Below are 19,756 nucleotides of genomic sequence, written 5' to 3'. Positions count from 1 at the left end.
GCAGGACAATGCAAGGAAGCACCCGCCACTGCTGCCTCCTCTCACTTTCCCCGGGGCCTCAGCTCTGTCAGATTTTGAAGCATAATGAGTTTTGTTTCATAACAGTCTTAAATGAACTGGAAGGGGGAAGGGGATGACAATGATAAAAATCTTAATTTAAAAAAAATTCCTACAGGCAAAGAGATTTTCCAGATTCTAAGATGTGATAAGTCTCTTGAGCTGGGGTTCCTACAGAGCCCCCCAAGGACCCAGCCTTCAACATACATTTCCTGGGTGCCAACTAGGCGTCTGGCAGGATTCTGGGTGCTTAGGCTGCTGCAGTGAGCAAAGACACAAAGCTCCCTGGCTTCTGGGAGCTCGTATTCTAGGCGGGAGGAGACAGACGACAAAGATAATGAACAAGTAAACTACATGAGACGTTTGAGGTTAAAGTGTTTGGGAGAAAAAGGAAAAGAACAGATAAAGGGGATGGGGAAATCAGGCAGAAGGCAGGGTGCAGGGTTAAATACAGCAGCCTCAATGAGAAAGAAAGACACCGGAGCAAAGACCGGAAGGAGGAGAGTGAGTAATACAGGGGGGTATCTAGGTTCTGGAAGAGCAATCAAGCAGAGAGAATGGCATGTGCAAAGGCCCTGGCAAGAAGAACATGCCAGGTATGTTCAAGGAACAGCCAGGAGGCCAGAGTGGCTGGAGCAGCGTCAGCAAACTGGAGAACAGCAGAACGAAGCTAGTGTCACAGAAGCACGGTGGAGAGGGGGCAGTGTCTCCAGACCATCGTAAGGACTCTGGCTTGCAATGACTGAGGAAGGGGCCACTGAAAGGCTGTACGCAGGGAAGAGGTAGGTTCCCCTTTCATTCTCTGCCCTCCCGCCATTCTTCCTGGCCACTTCCTTTGATGCGATTGAATAAAAGGGCTCAAAGCGATCTCTCCTGCAAAACCTTCTCTGACTAATCATTGCAAATGATCAACTCAAACAACTCAAAGAAAAACAGCCAATTCTCATATCTACACTCCCCTCCAATCAACTCTGGACCCAAAAGCAAAGTGGGTAATAAGATGCAGAGGGGAATGGGTACCAGGAAATGGGTACCAAACAGAGAGGGACATGAAGATACACATGGAAAAGTAAAGAAAGCTCCCAAGAGAGGCAACGTTCATCAGGTTCCTCCCTCTTCATCCACTCCCTGCAGTTAGTTTACTAGGTCCAAAGCACCAGCACTTAACCTTTTCAATCTCTGCTGCCCTGTGGCTGGCCTGATACTCCAGTCAGTGGATGAGCCCTCTCTTTATACCTCTTTACCCTTTATCCTGATGTTAAGTGGAAGTGGGAAGAGAGGAAAGAGAAAGATGACTTTACTCTTCCTCTCTAAACTGCAAAGGCAGTGAGCGGCCCAGCTAACACTAACCAGTCAAACCAGAGATGGAAGCAGAAAGTCCCTTGTCATTAAATCCACATCAGGAATTGCCAACAGATTCACTACCAGCCACTAGGCAACCTTACCTGGTCACTCTATAAACTGAGCTGCCATCACACAGCCCCAATCCCAACAGCAACTTCTGTCCATGGCACCTCCTTCCCCAAACTGTCCCCACATTCACACTCATCCCCCAGCAACCACATTGCAGAGGAGAAAAATAATGCCCAATGAAGAAAAGGCTGGGGAAGCCCTGGAATAAGTTAAAATTGGTAGAAAGGAAGTAATACATTTAAACAATTAGCTCAGGGCGGCCGGATGCTCAGAGCGCGAGCTCTGAACAACAGGGTTGCCGGTTCGATTCCCACATGGGCCAGTGAGCTGCGCCCTCCACAGCTAGATAGAAGACAGCGAGCTGCCGGTGGGGTGGCTGGATGGGCTCAGTTGGTCAGAACAGAAGCTCTCAACAACAAGGTTGGCAGTTCAATTCCCGCATGGGATGGTGGGCTGTGCTCCCCCACAACTAAGATTGAAAACGACGACTAGACTTCGAGCTGAGCTGTGCTTTCCACAACTAGATTGAAGGACAATAACTGATGGGTCCTGGAAAAACACACTGTTCCCCAATATTCCCCAATTAAAAAGAAAATTTTTTTTTAAATTTGTAACTTAAAAAATAAAATAAAACAATTAGCTCAAAGTGGTACAGTGTAGTAGTTAAAAGCATGGGCTATGGGATTTAGAGCCAGAATGTACGACACAGCTCTGCATTTGGCTAAGTGTGTGACTTTGGAAGTTACCTGTGTGACCGTAGACAAGTTATCTACCCTCTCAATGCCAGAGATTCCTCACCTTTAAAAAGGTGAGAAAGGAGGCCGTGCCTGGCCTGAGATAGGAAGGAGGTGACCCAGCAAGGGAGGGCAGTGAGAGGACAGTCCTGATGACAGTTCCAAAGACAGAGGAAGATAAGGAGCCAGTAACTAAGAGGACCCTAGAAATAGGCATAATAGGATCATTATTAGTACCTGTGCCCTGGGGCTTTTAGCAGAATTAAAGTTTGTATTATAAAAGCATGTAAAAGAATGTCTGGTACATGGTAAGCATTATATGAATATTTCCAAAGAAAGAAAAATACTTTTTTTTTTTAAAAAGGGAAACTTCCTTCTGAATCATCAGAGAGAAAAGGTCTACAGTTTTTTATATGTACATGACTTATGCATGAAAACAATCCCTACTGATTAATATTTCCAATTCTGGTAATTCCTATTCCATACTTTTAAAATATTAATAAAATGCTTTGGCACAAAGATATTTATTGCAGCATTATTTACCAAAGTAAATTATGGGAAATGACCTAAATATCTGACAATAGAAGAATGATTGAGTAGATTATAAAGTAAACAGGGGTTTTGTGCAGATATTAAAAATCACCTAATGAAGAAATTTTAAAGACACAGAAATACGTACAATGCCAAATAATAAAAAATACAAAATTAGACTTCACCTTCAGCTATTATGACAAAACCACTATTAAACTAACCCTCCTATACAGAACACCTATAAAAGATAGATAAAATACCAAACAATAATAACAATAGTAACAACTGTGTGAAAGTATGGGAGTACAACAAGACAGCTAGTACTTGAGGGACTACGCCCCTAAAGGAAAGGGAAGCTCAGTGAGGTGAATGTCAGTGGCTAACGTTTCCCCTCAGGACATTTTCTAATCTGGTAGAAGGAACACTGAGGTAAAACAGAAAGCAGCAAATTAAAGCTCGCAGCAGCTTTCTTCCTGAACTGGAAAGACAAAAACTGGAATTCAGGGCTATGAAGAAGATATCCTGGATTTGACAGGCCAAGTTCCCAGAGAAAAGAGAACCACACAAATGGTGAATTGGAAGATAGGTCAGTAGAAAACAATAGTCATATTGAAGCACAGAAAATATAAACAAGCTTCAGGGACATGTAGGATACCATGAAAGGGTATACGATATCTCAAGAAATCTAAGAGAAGAGAAATAATGGGGCAAAAGAACTATTTGAAGAGAAGGGCCCAAGAACTTTCTAAAACTGACACACACACAAAAATCAAGCCATGAATTCTAGAAGCTCTCCAAACTCCATGTGCACACTTATGCATAGCTTAGTAAAACTGCTAAAAAATAAAGCTAAAGAGAAAAAAATACGTTACTTTCAAAGGAGCCACAATAAAATTGACAGATGACTTTTTAACAGAAATGAAGGAATCCGGAAGATAATCAAACAATACTTTTAAAGTATTTTTTTAAAGACAAGCTATAATTCTATACCCAGTGAAAATATCCTCCAAATATGAAGGTGAAAAAAACATTTTCAAACAAATAAAAACCAAGAGAATTATGATACCAGCAGACACTCTATACACACACACACACACACACACACACACACACACGAAAAACTAAAAGGAGTTTTCAGACAGAAGGAAATTAATCTGAGAGAGGAGCAGGAGCATGGTTATACAAGAAGAAATGAAGAACACCAAAAAGAGTAAAAACTGTGGATTAATCTAAGTTATTATTGACTTTTTAAAACAATGACTTATGAGGTTTAATATATAAATAATTAAAATCACAACAAGGCCTCAAAAGGCATTAAGGTGGTAAAAGGAATTGTGTCGTAAGAAGCTTGTATTGTCCAGGAAATGGTTAAAGAATTAATTTAGGGTAGGCTCAAAAAAAAAATCATACACACAAAGCATCCAAATAGATGATTGATAGATAGATAGATAGATAGATAGATAGATAGATAGATACTAGAAAGAAACACACCATTTTGTTAAACAGAGGTTCTATCAAGATGATGAAATTACTGGTTTTCATTTTCTTTACACTTTTCAGCATTTTCAGTAGAATAATTTTTTCCTTAATATTTAGTTTCATATAAAAATACTACAGTATTTTCTTATTGTTGAGGGAGGTGAAAGTAGCCTTCATTTTCCTATAAAGTTTCAAAAAGTACAAATTCCTAGAAAATTGGATAGAGACCCTATAATTCTGTAGCCAATTAGCAACATTTGTTCGTATGAGTGAAGAATGCTGTTCGCCTGCCTATGCTGACCAGATATCTGATATATTCTGCACCCCAGACAGGGAAAGACTCCTCACTCACTCGGTGTTTGGTGTGAGAGAAGCACTCCTAAAGTCGTCTTCCCATAAACATGAGGAAATTTTAACTCAGCAGAAAGAATCACTTTTGATAGTAATGCAGGTTATCTGCATAGTCTTTCCACAACAGAAATCCAAAGAGCTTGCTAAATTAACAATAGTCATCATGCAAGAGACATTCATACTCCACCTTGCAGCAAGAAAAAATGGGGCCCAGAGAAGTGACGTTGTTTAGAAGGTAATCCAAAGAATATAGTACAAGAATTATCATTTTTGAAAAGCAATATTATTAGGGCTGCTGAAGAGAGGTGGGTACTCTCATATGTTGGTAGTGTAAATAAAAATTAATTATTAAATTTTTGTGAGGAACAATTAGGAAATATTATTGAGAACCTTAAAGATGCCCACTCTCTTTAACATAGGAATTCTCCTTTCCAGGAATTTATCTTAAGAAAATAATCTGAGATGTGATCAAAGACTTAAGTACAAGCATGTCCATCAAAGCATTATTTATACTAGTCAAAAATGATAAACAATCTAAGTTTCTAACAATAGGAACTATTAATTAAATAATGAGTTAAATAAATTAGGGGATCCAGTGGCTGGCACACAGTAGGTGCTCCATAAATATGTACTGAACACTGAATCCATTTGAGAAGATAGTAAACAAGTCTTTAAGAAAGATTGTTTCCAAGGAATATTTAATGATCAATGTAGTAAAGCACATTCAAAATAACCCCAATACTATTTTACAGTATAATATAATTAATGTTTATTGAGAACTTAGTATCTGCCAGGCACAGCCCCAGACGTTTTACATGTGTTATCTCATTATACCTCACCCAGCCCTACAGGTCATTGTTATTATTTCCAGTGAGTGAAGTCTCCTGGATTCAAACCCAGGAAGCCTGACTCCAGAGCTCATACTCTTAATTACCAGACTATATTGCCTAGAAAAAGTCTGGAAGGAAATTACTAAAATGTTAACAGGAAGGAATAAAGACTATTTTTATTTTCTTCCTTATACCTGTCAGTATTTTCCAAATTCTCCATAATTATCGTGTTCTACTTGTAGTCTCCCTCTCCAAAAGAAAGTTTTATAAACTACTCTTACGTATCATTTACACAACTTCAGTGAAAAAAATTCTTAGCTCTAATGAAGCATTGAATCACATCTTCTCCAGGCCTTAAAAGCAGGAGAGAACACTGTGTAAATCCATGATATTGTGTAAATCCTGAGCCATGACATTCTGGCCAGGGAAAGGGGATGGGCCAAGAGTCTGCTCAACAGACTGGAGTCCATGACTTCCATTCCACAAATATATGTCACCATATGGCTTCCCCAAGGTGCTGGTTCTTATGTATATTCTGCCATTAATCTTCCCAATGACCCATCCAAATCGATGTGATCATTTCAGGAAACAGAGGTTTAGGAAGGTGAAGTGACCTTACCCAAGGTCATGCAGGGCACTCCAGCTCTGGTCAAAGGTCTAGCACCTCACCAACCATTCCCCCAAACCATGTGAAACCACTAGGGTGGAGCTGAGAGCACGTTTAGGCCCGAGCACTTCTGGAAGTTAACAACAGAGATCGTGTGACCCACACACACATCCTGCCCAAAACTCAGATACAGCCCTGGGACCCGACCCTCACAGAACTTTGCCCTTTCAGAAAAGTTATGCAGAAGAGTAAAGAATATAGTTCTTCCAAGCACGTTTGCATCTTTTATCTCCTTTGACTCTCAGAGTAAACCTTTTCAGCCAGTAAAGCAAAGGTACTAAGGACAAGGAAGATGAGGCTCTGAGAGTTCGACTGCTGCCCAAGAACACCCCAGATGGTGGGTGTGGTGCCCGTTCCACTCTATTATAGTAGTTGTATTTCTGAACACAACGCAGGCTGCGCGGACTGGTAAGGCAACAATGGGAAGAAAGGGGGTAAAGCGCCTGCTTTTACAGTCACCCGGGGCTGGTTCCTAAGTTTCAATCCCTGGTCTGCCATTTACTAGCCACCCCTTCAGCAAGCCTCCTCACCCCTCTGTGCCTCCATTTCCTCACCTGTATAATGGGGACAGTGATGCCTTCCTTACATATATGACCAATGAGGTAATATATGTAACAATGACGGCATATGCCTGCACTTAGTAGGCAGCTGTTATATTTTGAAATGTCTCATTATCCCCCAAACATATACAATGTGAGCTCACCATGGCCAAAGCATACTGTCTCACCTTCCACAAGAAAATAATCCTCTTATGCAGCTCTACATTTTGCTATCCCGGTTCTTTCTTAACTGTCTCAAAAAGACTAGATAGATCTCATTACTTCCCAGATTCCTTTTCAAAACTCTCTCTGCAAGCTTCTTAAATGTAAGCACCCAAAACTATCTTCAGAGAAGAACCTGGCACAAGCTGATGAAAACAGAAGGCTAAAAACCCCTCTGTGCTCTGAGCTTCTGCTCAGATTCCATCTCAAGGGTTTAGACATGAGACAACAAACCCCAAGGGGAAACAAACAGGTGAGCACAGGACGGAAAGGGAAGGGAGAAAGAGGGCAGCCCACCAACTAAGCAGACAGTGGAAAGGAGAGGTTACAGCACACATGGCTAGGGGCCTCAAAGAGGAAAAGGGTTGAGGGACCCAGAAGAAGTGAGAGGAAAGTGTTTCTGCAGTTTCCCTTACAAACTGAAGAGCATCCAAAATGGAGACAGAAATGGTAAGAGGTCCTGACGTGGCAAGATGGTGATACTACTCTTTCAACATCACTGCAACGGCCTAAGAGCCCAACCCTTAGCTATCTTGCCCGTGTTTCCAGCACTTTCCTAACTGATATCTTGACCTGCAGGCTCAGCCATTCCAGCTTGTCCTCCACTCATCTCAGAGGGATCTTTCGAATCCGCGTCGACCCCATTCCCCCACACACACACCCCTCCTCATCCCAAACTCTTCAGTGACCCCCACAGCCTACAGGGTCAAGACCATAATGGGGCACGGGGTCCTCTCTGCCCAATCCCCACTTACCTCTCCAGCCTCATCACCTGCAACTGTCACTGAGAACATCGTACAGGCTAGGCTCCAGCCAGGTGCTGGGGACACAGTGATAAACAGGACATGACACAAGGATAAACGAGACCCAGCTTATGCCCTTAAGAAGCTGAAAGTACTGTTGGGGAGACAGGCACAGAAAGGGATTGTTGCAATCCAGATGGACAGGGGGATGGAAGCTCAGCATGGGGTGTTTAGGGCAGGCCTCTGGAGGAAGTGGGAGTGAGCCAGGTGAGGGGCAAAGGAGGAAACATTCCATTCAGAAGAAACCTCACAGCGAAGTGTGTGAGCAGCATTAGTAACAGAACTTTGTGCACTGTTGCAAATGTTCTATATGCTCTCCATGTTCCCTTGACATGTGGCTAGTGCAACTGGGGAACTGGACTGTTAATGGCATTCAATCTTTCACCAATTTAAATAGCCATGCATGGCTAATGGCTACTGTATTAGACAGTTCTGGAGTATTAAACTGAAGGTGATAGAAAATGAAGAGCTAGGTAAGCCTTGAAGTGATGACTCAGTCAGGCCAGACTGCATGTGGCTTCCTATACTCACCATGCTATCTGTTTCTCCTTCCCCCTGAACCCACACAAGCCCACCCATGTACCACCTCTCTCTGAAGACTTCCAAGGCTGCTCTACACAGCCTCTCCCACTTACTACTTCTGAAATGTTGTCTTTTTCTCGGCAGGCCTCACTGTGCATCATATTTATATGTTTTCATAACCATCTTCCACTAGACTGTGAGCTCCATCTCTTATTTGTCCTGGTATTTCCAGCCACTGGTTCAACCTTGGCACATGGCAGGCACTCAATAAATGCTTGGTGAACAAGCTGTCAGCAAAGTCACTGCAGCCTGGCAGGGATGGGGGCGGGGCACTGACCTCTTGTAACAAAGATGTGAGTCCCTAACCTTGACCTTCCTTAGAATGACAGTTCTGTCCAGGGACTCGTGATAAGTCCTCAGGAACTTCTTGATCACTCTACCCATAAGCATCCACGGCAGGCCTTGTGGGTGGCTCTATTTTGCTCAGATTCTTAGAATCTAGACGTCTGTACAGGGAAAGCAACCAGCCAGTTTTTAAAGGCAGCACAGCCTAACACTCAGGAACAAGTCTTTGGAGTTAGTCCTAGGTCTGGGGACCAGATTGGCAACTCATCGCCTGCGTGTGCTTAAGCAAGGTGCTGAAATGCCCTGAGGCCATTGCCTCAAATGAAAAGTGGGCATCACATTTGCCTCCTACAATTGTTGTGAGGCTGAAATAACTAACACATCTGCACAAGGCCAAGCACAGAGTAAGTTCTCTATAAACAGTAGCTACCACCACTGAAGTGCTCTGGAACCCCCATCTGGATAACCCCCACAGAATATGCAAATTTCTAAGCCCCTAAATTGCTGCTTCTTGGTGCCCTCTGGGATGCAGGGGTTATGATCCAATCTCTGACTCACAAAGTGTTGCCAAAATTCTCCTCGGGTTCCCAAGAGAAAACGTATTTTAATTCCCTCTAACTTTAAAAATTAAACAGTCCTTACAGCATTTGGGGGCGGCAGGGGTGAGGAAGGAGACCATGAAATTCAACAAGCAGCTTTGAAAAGGTTACAAACTGATCCGAGAAAGAAAGGAGAAGGCAGCTGGAGGGGGCGAGCAGGGGGGATGGAGGCCATCCCCTGAGTTTCTGCTATTATTGACTACCCCAACTCTCAAAGCAGCCCAGCCGCCTCCTCCTCCACGTGGGCTAAGCTCTGTTAATGAGAAAGCAGAGCTCTGCCTGCATTACCACAATAATGATTTCCCCCTTGCATTTGTACATGCCAGCCGCTTTATCATAGCAGAAGTAGACATATATTTTCAATAAATCCCTTCTCTCCTTCTCCTCCCCAACTCCAGCTCTCCCAGTAAAAGCCGTTCCCTCTGCGCCCTCCCCCAACACAATCTCAACCCCGGAGCACAATGAGTTCCACTAATCAAAACAGAAAGAAAAAGAAAAATGGAAAAATCACAGCTGCTGAAAAACAGCATTCGCTACAAGTCAAAGCCCTCCACATTTTTTCTGCACGCAGCAGCATTTACTTCTTCAAGGACACGGCACCCCTCCCCTATCAGAAATCTTACAGTAGAGTTGCTCAAAGGGGAGGGCGGAGGGGGCGGGTAAAGAAATCTAATATTCACTCTCTTTCCTATTTTGACTAAGCCAGCACAGACAGAAATATAGATAAGGCCTTGAATAACTGATTTAACAAAATGTCACTTATTAAAGGGGGTGGGGGATGGGGCCAAATTTGCATTTGAGAACTCAGTTAAACCACCCCAGCTAAAAGCAGTGGGGCCAGAGGGAAGGAAACATTTTTCTCTAGTCTGGTCTCCTTCAGCGGCTGCAAGAACTGACCCTGGTGGCAGAGAGGCCTGGGTTTCTCCTCCAACAAGAACCAGTGGGGAGAAAACCAGAGACAAAACAAACAACCCCCCCCCCCCCACACACACACACACACAAAACCCCCAGCTGATTCTTAAATAGCATTTACCCTGCACTAACTAGTGCCAGGCTCTGTGCTAGGTGCTGGGGGTACAAAAATGAGTGATGACCCAGTTCTGCCCTCCCCAAGGGTGGAAGTCACGCCCAGTGGTTAAGTATGACAACAGCACCAAGGGCTGCAGGAGCCCAAGTGCATCCCCTCGGGACCACCCCATGGCCCTAACCCACAACGCGGCACATAAGAGCCCTCAAGAAAGATTTAAGGAATGAGTCGTCTGCACGGTGAAATTTTTTGAATTCCATACCGGTTTCTAAAGGAGCTCATACTCTTCAAAAGGAAGGAGGCCCCTAAACGTCCTACCTACTGTGGCTCCCCATGAAAACCCCTCAGCTCACATGTGTTCATCCAATTAAAAAAGAAAAGTGAACAAGTCCCAATACTTAAGAATCAGCCTCATTACTGGTATCGTTCAGTTGAATGTTAAGAGAGTTTGGTATCTCCCATTGTGATGACAACAGAGGGAACTCAAGAGACACTCCTATTAAAACTCCCTGGGCATCAAATCCATCTTTTTTTCTTTTCCTTTTTAAAAGAATCTTTCAAAGAAGTTAGATTGGAGGCGGTTTCCCAAAGACAAGGAGAGGCCCTGAGAGCAGCCTCTGTTATGACAAAAACCCCTGGGGCCCTCAGGAAGCTTTCGAAGGTAGCAAACTGCTCAGGGCCCAGTTATATCCAAAGCTGGAGCCTGGAGACTAAAGGTCACACTACGTAGAAATGACCACGATTGTCCTGGTCCTCCACGGAGGGGCCCACAGAAAGGACAGGGCTGAGAGTAGGAGGCTGATGGAAAATAGCCATGCGATTTGTTAAAGTCAAGTTTTCGCTTTAATTATGAGGCAGCCTTAAAGCTGTGTGCTCCAGACTAAGCCAGACAATTCAAGTTTTTTAAAAATGTAATGCCCAAAACATGCTTAAGTCATCTGAGTATTTCCAACTAAGGTCACTGGAGTAATAAGCCTGAAATTCCAAGATGACCGGGTTGGTTTCCATGATCTTTTGCATAGATTCTGTGTCACATTTTTATGTAATTCTGTACGGCATTATCTATTTGAGAGTACATCAAATTTGGAGACCGTTCAAATTTTGGCATTAAACAACGGCTCTGGATGCTTGCTAGACATGTGACTCTGGGTTAATCACATATTTATATTTTTTCTAGTCTTCTTCTTGAGCTCCCCTTTCTCAGCTACAAAATGAGAATATTAGCTACCTCCTATGGTTGTTGCAAGACACAGATAAAATAAGACATACCAAAAAGGCTTTGAACCTATAAAATGCTAAGTAAACATTAGTTATTTCAGTGACGGCATCCATTTCCTCTCTCTCTGATTTTTCGTTGATTATTCTCCCCTCTATGAAACAAGATTGATATCGGCCTCGCAAATATCTCAAAACTGACAACTTATATTTATTATACAAATGCAAGAGGTCCCGTTATCCACAGGTGTACAAAATCTGACCGCTACATCTAGGTGAGAAGTGCCAGGGAATTCATGGTACTGGTCTGTCTGCTTTTGTGCATGTTTAAAGATTTTTCATAATAAAAATTATCGGAGGAAGAGAGAGAGAGAGAGGGAGAGAGAGAGAGAGAGAGAGAGAGAGAGAGAAGGAAAAGAAAAGAAAGCCTCATCCTATTAGGCAGATGGCAGGGGTCCCATCAGTGAAAAGCACTGGATATTTTTTAAAACTGGAAATGATTTTCCAGCACACAGAGTAAGACTAAGTAAGGGCTAAGGGCTGTTTTTAGGTAGACTAGCCTTTATAGAACAATCTTCATTTGCAAACAAAACACTAAATCCACATGAAGACTGCCAGACCATGAGACTATGGTTGGGTTTCTGGGGTAGGTTCAAGGTTCCCCTGCACCCAGTTCACAAACCAAGTTAATTTGGCCCTTTGGGTGGACAGGTCTCAAATTCTAAACATGGCATCAGAGTTTGAAGCTACACTGACTGACATTTCACAGCCAGCATTCTGAAGCCAGTCTTCCAACAGTAAGCGCAGTTTCGCTAAAGGGATCACAGAGGTCTTGAAAAACCCCAAATAGAAAGTGGCCTCGAGGAGGGAACATCAGTGGGAATGCACAGGGTGAACAGTTTGTAGTAGAAACTTTGGGAAATTAAGGGAAGTGTTTCATTGGTTGTCAGGTTTTGATATCTGAAAAGGAGATCTGGCTGAAGATCAGCTCACCTCACTGCTGCCTGTGTATGCACCATGCCTCTTACAGTTTACATAGCACTTTCTGTACATTATCTGATTCCATCCTCACAACTCGAAGAGGAGAGGCGACAGATGGTATCACCTTCTTTATGCAGATGCGGAGACAGGCTCAGAGGCTGACTTGTCCAGAACCAAAGGCAGAGCTAGACTCTAACCCAGGTCTTCTGACTCTCTCCTCACCTGCGCACCTTCCACGCAGACCCCATGTTTGGCCACAGAGGCTAGCAGTCTATAGCATATTTTTATGAAAGGTAGCCTGAAAGAGAGGCGGCCTTTTGCTTTTTTTTTTTTTTTTTTGAGCTTCTTGTTCAAAACATATGACACGGTGCCCACCAACTTTTGAACAGGGCTGAAAATCACAAATGTCTTTTTCTAATCACCGTTTTCAAATACGTCTAATATGAGGCCCAAATTACTTTAACTGAAGACTCTTTTCCCCCAGCGAAAAAATCTGCTCTTTCCTCTGTACTGCTCAGTAATGCAGTCAAATGTTCAGAAAAATGCAGTACAATTTTCTGATGCAGTCTTAACCCTTGCAGGCTCCGGTTGGTGTCAAGTTCTGAGCCCAAAGCCCTTTCCCAGGAGGGTGTGGCTTCAGCCTGGACAGGCAGAACACCTGAGGGTCCACACACAGCTCCCTCACCTTCTCTTCTCTGATTTTCTCTCCAGCCAAATGGAGGAAGTGTCCCTCCCCCAGGAAAGGCCAGATCTTCCCCCACAGACCTCAAGGGCTTTTGCTCAGCTGACTCAATCCATTGCTCTTGATCAATAACCCCCTCTCCAATGATCTTTCCTATTAGCATACAAATATATCACCAGCACCCCCCAAAAACAAAGTATATCACCAAAAAAACCTTCCCTTTACCACATGTCCTTCCAGCTCCTGATCTATTTCTCTGCCCCCCTTTCGCGGTCAAGCTTTGCCCAAAAGTTGTCTACACATGTTACTACCAGTTTCCTCACTTTCCATCCCCCCCCCCCCCTCTGTTCTCACTCCTCCCAATCCATCACTCCACTGAAACTGTTCTTCACAAAGAACCCAATGGCTTCCATTTTGCCAAATCCAATGGTGATTTTTCTGGCCTTATCACTCACACCCACATACACGTTGCCTGTTCTCCTCTCTCTTCAGGCTCCTTGGGACATCTCATCCAGTGTCCTGGATTAAAATACCACCCCTGGCCGGGGGTGCCCACATTTTCATCTCTTGCCTGGCCACTCCTCTGTATCAGACTGCCTGCTTAACATCTCTACTTGTGTCTAACAGGCATCTCAAACTTAACGGTGCCCAAACTAAAACAGCTTGATTCTGTTCCCCTCCCTCTCCCCGCTTCTCCATCTCAGCAAATAGCACCACCCATCTCCCCAACTGTCAAGCCAGGAACCTGTTATCCTAGATTCCTCCTCCCCACCCCCTACCAAATCCATCAGCCAGCCCTGCCCATTCTACCTACCTCTAACGTGCATCTCACATCCCCCTGCTCCCCTCCGTTCACCTCCTGTCACCTCCTCACCCGGCCTGCTCCAACTGCCTCTTCACTGTGCTCCCCAATTCCACATCTGTCCCTCTCCACCAATGCAATCCCCTTTCTAGTGAGTTAGGGGGTGTCACTTCCCACTGCAAACTATCAATGACTTCCCACTACACTTCGAATGAAACCCAAACCATTTCAAAACCCCCAGAGCCCTACACAAGCCTCTCTCATCTCATGCTGCCGTCTCTCCCTCTGCCTGGTTCACCTGTGCCTCCCAAAGCGTACAGTCCTTCCATGCAGGTTCTCCCCTGCCTGGTGCTCTCTGTCTCCCCAACCCCCAATCCTCAGAGAAGCTTTTCTAGGCTACTTTAGCTAAGCAAGTCCAGGTCACTGCTCCCTGGGTTTTCATCACGTTTTGCAATATATATTTCTTTGCATGTTTACCTCCCCTCTGGACTGGAAATCAGGAGGTGGGGTGGGGGATGGACAGAGAGATGATGATGTCTTTTGGAATTATCAACAGAAGCTTAACACAGCGCCTTGCAAATAGTAGGTGCTCAATAAGTAGCTGCCAAGTGTACTAATGACTAAACCAGAGCCACTTACGGCATGAAAATACCTTTTACCTTCTATGAGCCCAGAGTTATCACTGCCATTTAGCCACATAGGTTATTTTTCCCTTTACTCGCAATCAGAAAAGTTTTAACACTGTTGAACCAACAGCCCAATAGCTTGGCATATCCTACCCACCCCCAGCTTGTTGCCGTCCACGAGAAAAAAGCAAAAATTATCCATTTCCTCAGTAAACCCAAATTAACCAGAAGACCCTACAGGCAGCTGCCCTGAGAACTGGAAAATTCTTAGAAAATACCACAGGGGTTTTTTCTTGTGTATTTTCTTTAACACAGAAGAAAAGATGTACTAAGAGAGCCATGGGATCAAACTCACATTATCAAACCTATACATTATTCCTTAAAATGCCACCATACCCTTGTTGAAAAGCATGCTAATAACTAGAATCCAGCTGCTCTTATCTCCCTCTCCCCACGAAAGAAATCAACTATGTTTTATTTTCCTCTTTACTGGTTCCCCTCCAACAAGCAAATGCAAAAATATTACTAATCCACAAGATCCCAGCTGATTCTAATCCTCTCTCTTCCCTAAATCACACAGTTTTATGAAGTCAGAAGTAAAATGAGTTGAATTCAGCTGCTTTTAGAGCAGGACAATCAACACCCACTTGTACTGCCCGGGGTCTGAGTCACTTATCTGGATCCTTACTTTTCACGTCAATGTGCAACAAAAATATCAAGAGCTTTTCCCCAAAAAATGCCTGTGGTGAAGTATCTGATATGCCAGAAGTGACAGCAATACAATATCGTTACCATGAACCCTAATACAAATATACGACCAAATCCCAATTACCAACATGTGAATTCTCCACAGAAGGTGGTGTAAAGCCACACTTGGCTTTCTGGTCTCCCACTCATCTGCCAGACTACCTCTTTCTGTTGCCTGGAATAACTGTACAATTAACCTTAGACTTGACCAAGCATAATTAATAGGTGAACCAGCTGGCTGTAGGGAAACTTCCAAGATGAACTGAAATTATTTTTGGTGCCTGAAATTATGTGCCCCATTCTCTAGTAGCACAAATAATTGGGTATCAATCATGCACTTTTTTTTTTAACCAAGACAGCGGCACACTTTTCATAAGTATTTCCTTGCATTTGAAGGCCAAGATTAGCAAGCCACTCAAGAGTCTTTTCTGGAATGCCAAGGTACAAATCCACTCTCTCCATGAGAAGACAAAAACAGAAGTTAATCAACTCACCCAAGTCCATGAAGCAATTTGGCCGTTGGCCCAGGAAGACACTGTAGAGACCTCTGGAGACCTCTCTCCATAAGACTGAGTCGTAGAAGTTCCGACATGGATGGAACTCATGTATCAAACTGTGCTTTTTTAATATAAAACATCCAAAGCCTAGAAATGCTACAAACTGGTACCCTCCCCACTTTTCAATGATGTTTCTCTCCCTGCTTTGAGCGTCAAACCACCTTAAAAGTCCTTTGTCACTTTACAAATACTGTAAACTTGAACCAACTAAAGAAAGACAACATTAACACTTTCTGATTAATTGATCTTATGGAAAATCCTTATACTTCCTCCCTCTCCCCCTAAAAAATGCTTTTGATTATTATGACCAACCCAACCATCAAAGGAGGAGGAAAAGAATATTATAAATAAATAAGCTTCAGTTTTGTGACCACACATTTTATTATATTAGCCATAGTCCCCTCTTATAATTAATGCTCATACCTCAACAAAAAACACAGGCCCAAGCAGGTTAAAGGGGGCAAAACTGAGCACTTTCCACACACACAACTTGCTGTTTTCGCAGCAAGTTCACAGAAACGCTATGTGATATTAACACATGCCTCTATGTGAAAGCCTGATTAAAAAGCTGTGAAAAGACCCATGTTTACTATGGAACCTGTAAAAATTAATCTTCTCAGTGCCCATAAAGCAGAAAGGAAATGCTCTTTTTTGAGATGTCAAGCTGGCTTCTAAACAATCCTTCGGCAAAAATGGACATGCCTAAAAGGGTGGGGCCCAAAGAGGTGTGTCACTCCCGGTATCAATTCCTATAAATCAAATCCTGACAATCACCACAATATTTTTAAAAAGAATGAATTATGATTCATGGGCCTTTATTACCACAAGAACATTCCCAGCAGAAGAGGTGGGGAAAAAGCTACTGTGAATTGATTAATGGCCAAAGCAAGACAATAAAATAAATCTCATAAATATAAGGAAAAACCACTGAAGGGCTGCTCTTGGCTTCGAGGGTAGGCATGACAATAATTCCACTATCCTGGGATAAACACACGTAAAGATCATGTTTACCCTCCCAGCATACACACCAACCAGACTCCGATTTTCAGCAGGGTAAAAATAATAGCTAATTTGTTTAACTAATGCCTAGTTAGGAACATTTGATAAATGGCAATAATATTTAATGTCCAACAAACTCAACTGTCAAGCTGCCAATATCAAATTCTGAGTCTGGAAATCTGATGGCAGGAAGGAAAGGAAAACAGCCTGTCTGTCCATCAGTAACATGTAGAGAGCTTTTTTCCCCCCAGTTATTATTGAGTCTGGTTACAGAACAGAAAGCTTAACCAACTTTTCGTTAACCGCACTGTCTAGAGTTTACCCTGACCCTACTAAACATGCCTGGGTTTGTACTTCTGCTGCTAACATTATCCTGGCAAGTTCAAACTCCCAGCATCATCCAGGTACCTGACAGAACTACAACCCATCTGCAGAAACCAGTAGGCTGAGAACCAGGGACCCAGAGGCAAGCAGAAGCAAAAACTGCTGGTTAACTAGTTAACTGCTGAATACTCTGGCTTGCTATAATTCCAGTGGGCATCAAAACCACATCCTCCCTCACCAGGCTGCTTTCTTGAAACAGTTAATGATGCAGGAGGTTGGTACCAACTAGGACAACTAAAAACTCCTTTCTGAAAGCTCTTCTCCACGGTCTGCTAAAAAGTGCACCTAGCCGGCTTTCGGGAGGCATTTTTTAAAGAACTCTTCAGCCATCCCTGGATCCCTCGTTCCTAAGCATCACTTCCATGCACTTCACAAGACAGCCCAGGCCATGCTGTCAGCAACCGGCTTCAGCACGTTCACTTGCCAAAGCCGCGTCTAGTCTGGGAAGAGTTTCCACAAAGCTGGCTCTAACCGGCCGGTCGAAGGCACACGGAGGAATCAGAAGTCATTTTCTTTTAACCTAAGGATGGCAGGCGCACATGCAGCCCAGGGCTGGCCAGAGGTTGCCGGCCAGGTGCTCTCGGCCTCCGCCAGTGAATGGGTGGTTTTGTGTTGTTTTCTAATATCTATTTCTTCAGACCAGCAGCAGCAACTTCCCAGTCTCTCAAATTGAAGTTTGGGGAGTTGAGGGGCAGGTTTACCCCTCACACATTTCTCCCATCTGGGTGGCCACTTTAACTTCTGGGGGGTACCCAGCCCCCACAGAGCCCACAGGCGCATATACATACACACATGCATCATGTCAAAAACCCCAAAAGGCACATCCCTAGGGTCCTGCGGTTTCTTGGCTGGAAGAATGAAGGCTTTATAACATCACAACCTTCAATTGCAAGCCCCACCACCACCCTTTAGGCCGGGGCTGCCAATTATAGCGCCCACCTCACCCCTCCCCCTTTGCTGGGATGCCGTGCAGCCCAAAGAGGGAAGAAGGGAAGCAGAGAGAAGGCCCTGCTAACATACTGAAAGTAAAGAAATGGGGGGAGACTTTCCCTTCTCTGTCCCCCACTTTATCCCTTCCCCTCCCCCACCCCCGTCTTCTCACGGAGCATCCCCCAACTAATTTTTTTAAAAATGAAACTTAAGCTTCTTGCCTACCTTGGCTGTTTCTGCAACAAGTGCATGGGCAATCCGACAAGACCAATCTCCGCTCGGGGGGTGAGATGGGGGGCGAGCAAAGCTGATGGAGTAATTTCAATATTAATTTATGTCAGAGCCGCCTTCTCGAAGCGCTACTCACTTACAGTACTGCCCGCAGCCTGTAAACAAATATCGCTCCGCCAGGAAACATACTCCCCAGATGTAAGCCCCTCTCCCCAGCAGGGAACCTGGCCCCTGGCCCCCCTCCAACAGCGCGTGCTCCCCCACCCCCGGTAGGAAGCTCCGGGTTTTCAAAGCACCAACCCACCACCTCCGCCACCACCCAAGCAAAAAACTTACTCGGTCCGTCTACGCCTCCACCCTCCCTTCAGGAAATCTACTCTCCATATGCATTCAGCCTCCCCGCAGGAAATCTGCTCCCCCCTCCCCCCTTCTATATACATGCACCCCTCCCTCTCCTCCTCCCCACGCGCCCTCCCCGGCCAGAAACTTACTAGCAAGCAAGCGTGCAGGCTCTCCTGATCCTGGAAACTTACTCCCAGATATAACGCCCGCCAGCCCCCTTCCCGGCCCTGCTCCCCTTCCTGTCCTCCGCCGCAAGCAACTCCAAACTCTCCGCATCCAGCCACTCTCCCTCCCCGGTGAAAATTTGCAGCGCGGGGCCGCGCGCGTGCATCCACCCTCCCCTTCAGGAAACTTACTCCCCATCTGCATGCACCGCCTCTCAGCCATCGCTTAGAGGGAAGGGGGTGTGCTAGGGAGACAGAAATACATATGTATCTCTCGCCCCTCCCCCGGCCGCAGCCCACTCGGGGCCGAGCCGCGGTAACCTGGCCTTACCTTTTGCATTGCTCCCCAGCCTCGCCCCCTCCCTAACCCTCCTTATCCGCTCCCCGGCGCCCCCCTTTTTTCACCCATTACCCACCCCTAGCAACCGTTCCCAAGCTCCTCTCGGCCTTTTTTTTTTTTTTTTTTTTTAATCCAGGATGCAAATTCCTCCCCTGTCAGCAAATCGACTGTCAAATTATTTTCTTGCAAAAGGAGAAAGGCGGAGTGGGGGGGGGGGGGAGCAGAAGCAAAAAAGGGGGGAGGGCGGGGGAAGGGAGAGAGGGGGACAGAGGAGGGGAGAGATATCCCTCCGCAGAGCTGGGTCTGGCCGCGGGCGGGGAAGCAGGAAGTAAGGTGTCCAGCGCCGCGGCCAGCGAGTCCTCAGCCCCGGCCCCCGCCCGCGCCCCCTGTCCCCCGGGGCACCGCGCTCCGGCAGGCGCGGGCCGTCCGGCGCATTGTTCGCAGTCTTCCCGGCGATGCGCTGCCGACCTTATTTGTGTGCTCTGCATGTGCGTGAGGTTGCACCTTTTGTAGGCTGGAGAGACTCTGGACGAGGATGGGGTGGGGGGCGCGGACCGAGTTGCGGCCGGGCGCGGGACCTGTCAGCCCCGAGGTGTGGCAGACTCTCCGGCGTAGCCGAAAAATCGAGGCCCCGGAG

The 19,756-nt window shown here is 45.1% G+C and overlaps 1 protein-coding gene across 21 annotated transcripts in view; it reads right to left on the bottom strand.

The window, feature by feature from the left end:
• The window catches only part of TRERF1 (transcriptional regulating factor 1), a 197,333-nt gene extending 177,607 nt beyond the window's left edge, over nt 1–19,726 (bottom strand). For 6 of the 21 annotated variants that reach the window (XM_019738455.3, XM_074332938.2, XM_074332942.2 and 3 more), the window contains exons 1-2: nt 18,765–18,936; nt 18,268–18,349 (exon numbers count right to left, since the gene is read on the bottom strand). The gene's annotated coding sequence lies outside the window, so the exon portion shown is untranslated. Of the gene's footprint in view, nt 1–18,267; nt 18,350–18,609; nt 18,629–18,764; nt 18,938–18,971; nt 19,112–19,195; nt 19,311–19,587 lie in introns of those variants that run through there. The other 15 variants (XM_074332926.2, XM_019738458.3, XM_074332934.2 and 12 more) reach the window with 8 other exon arrangements.
• Nucleotides 19,727–19,756: the final 30 nt, after the last annotated feature.

The sequence above is a fragment of the Rhinolophus sinicus genome, chromosome 2 (genome assembly GCF_057876585.1).
Source record: "Rhinolophus sinicus isolate RSI-liver-muscle chromosome 2, RSI-T2T, whole genome shotgun sequence".
NCBI lineage: Eukaryota > Metazoa > Chordata > Mammalia > Chiroptera > Rhinolophidae > Rhinolophus > Rhinolophus sinicus.
Note: the sequence above shows the minus strand (reverse complement) of the source record. Positions and strands in the feature narration are given on the sequence as shown.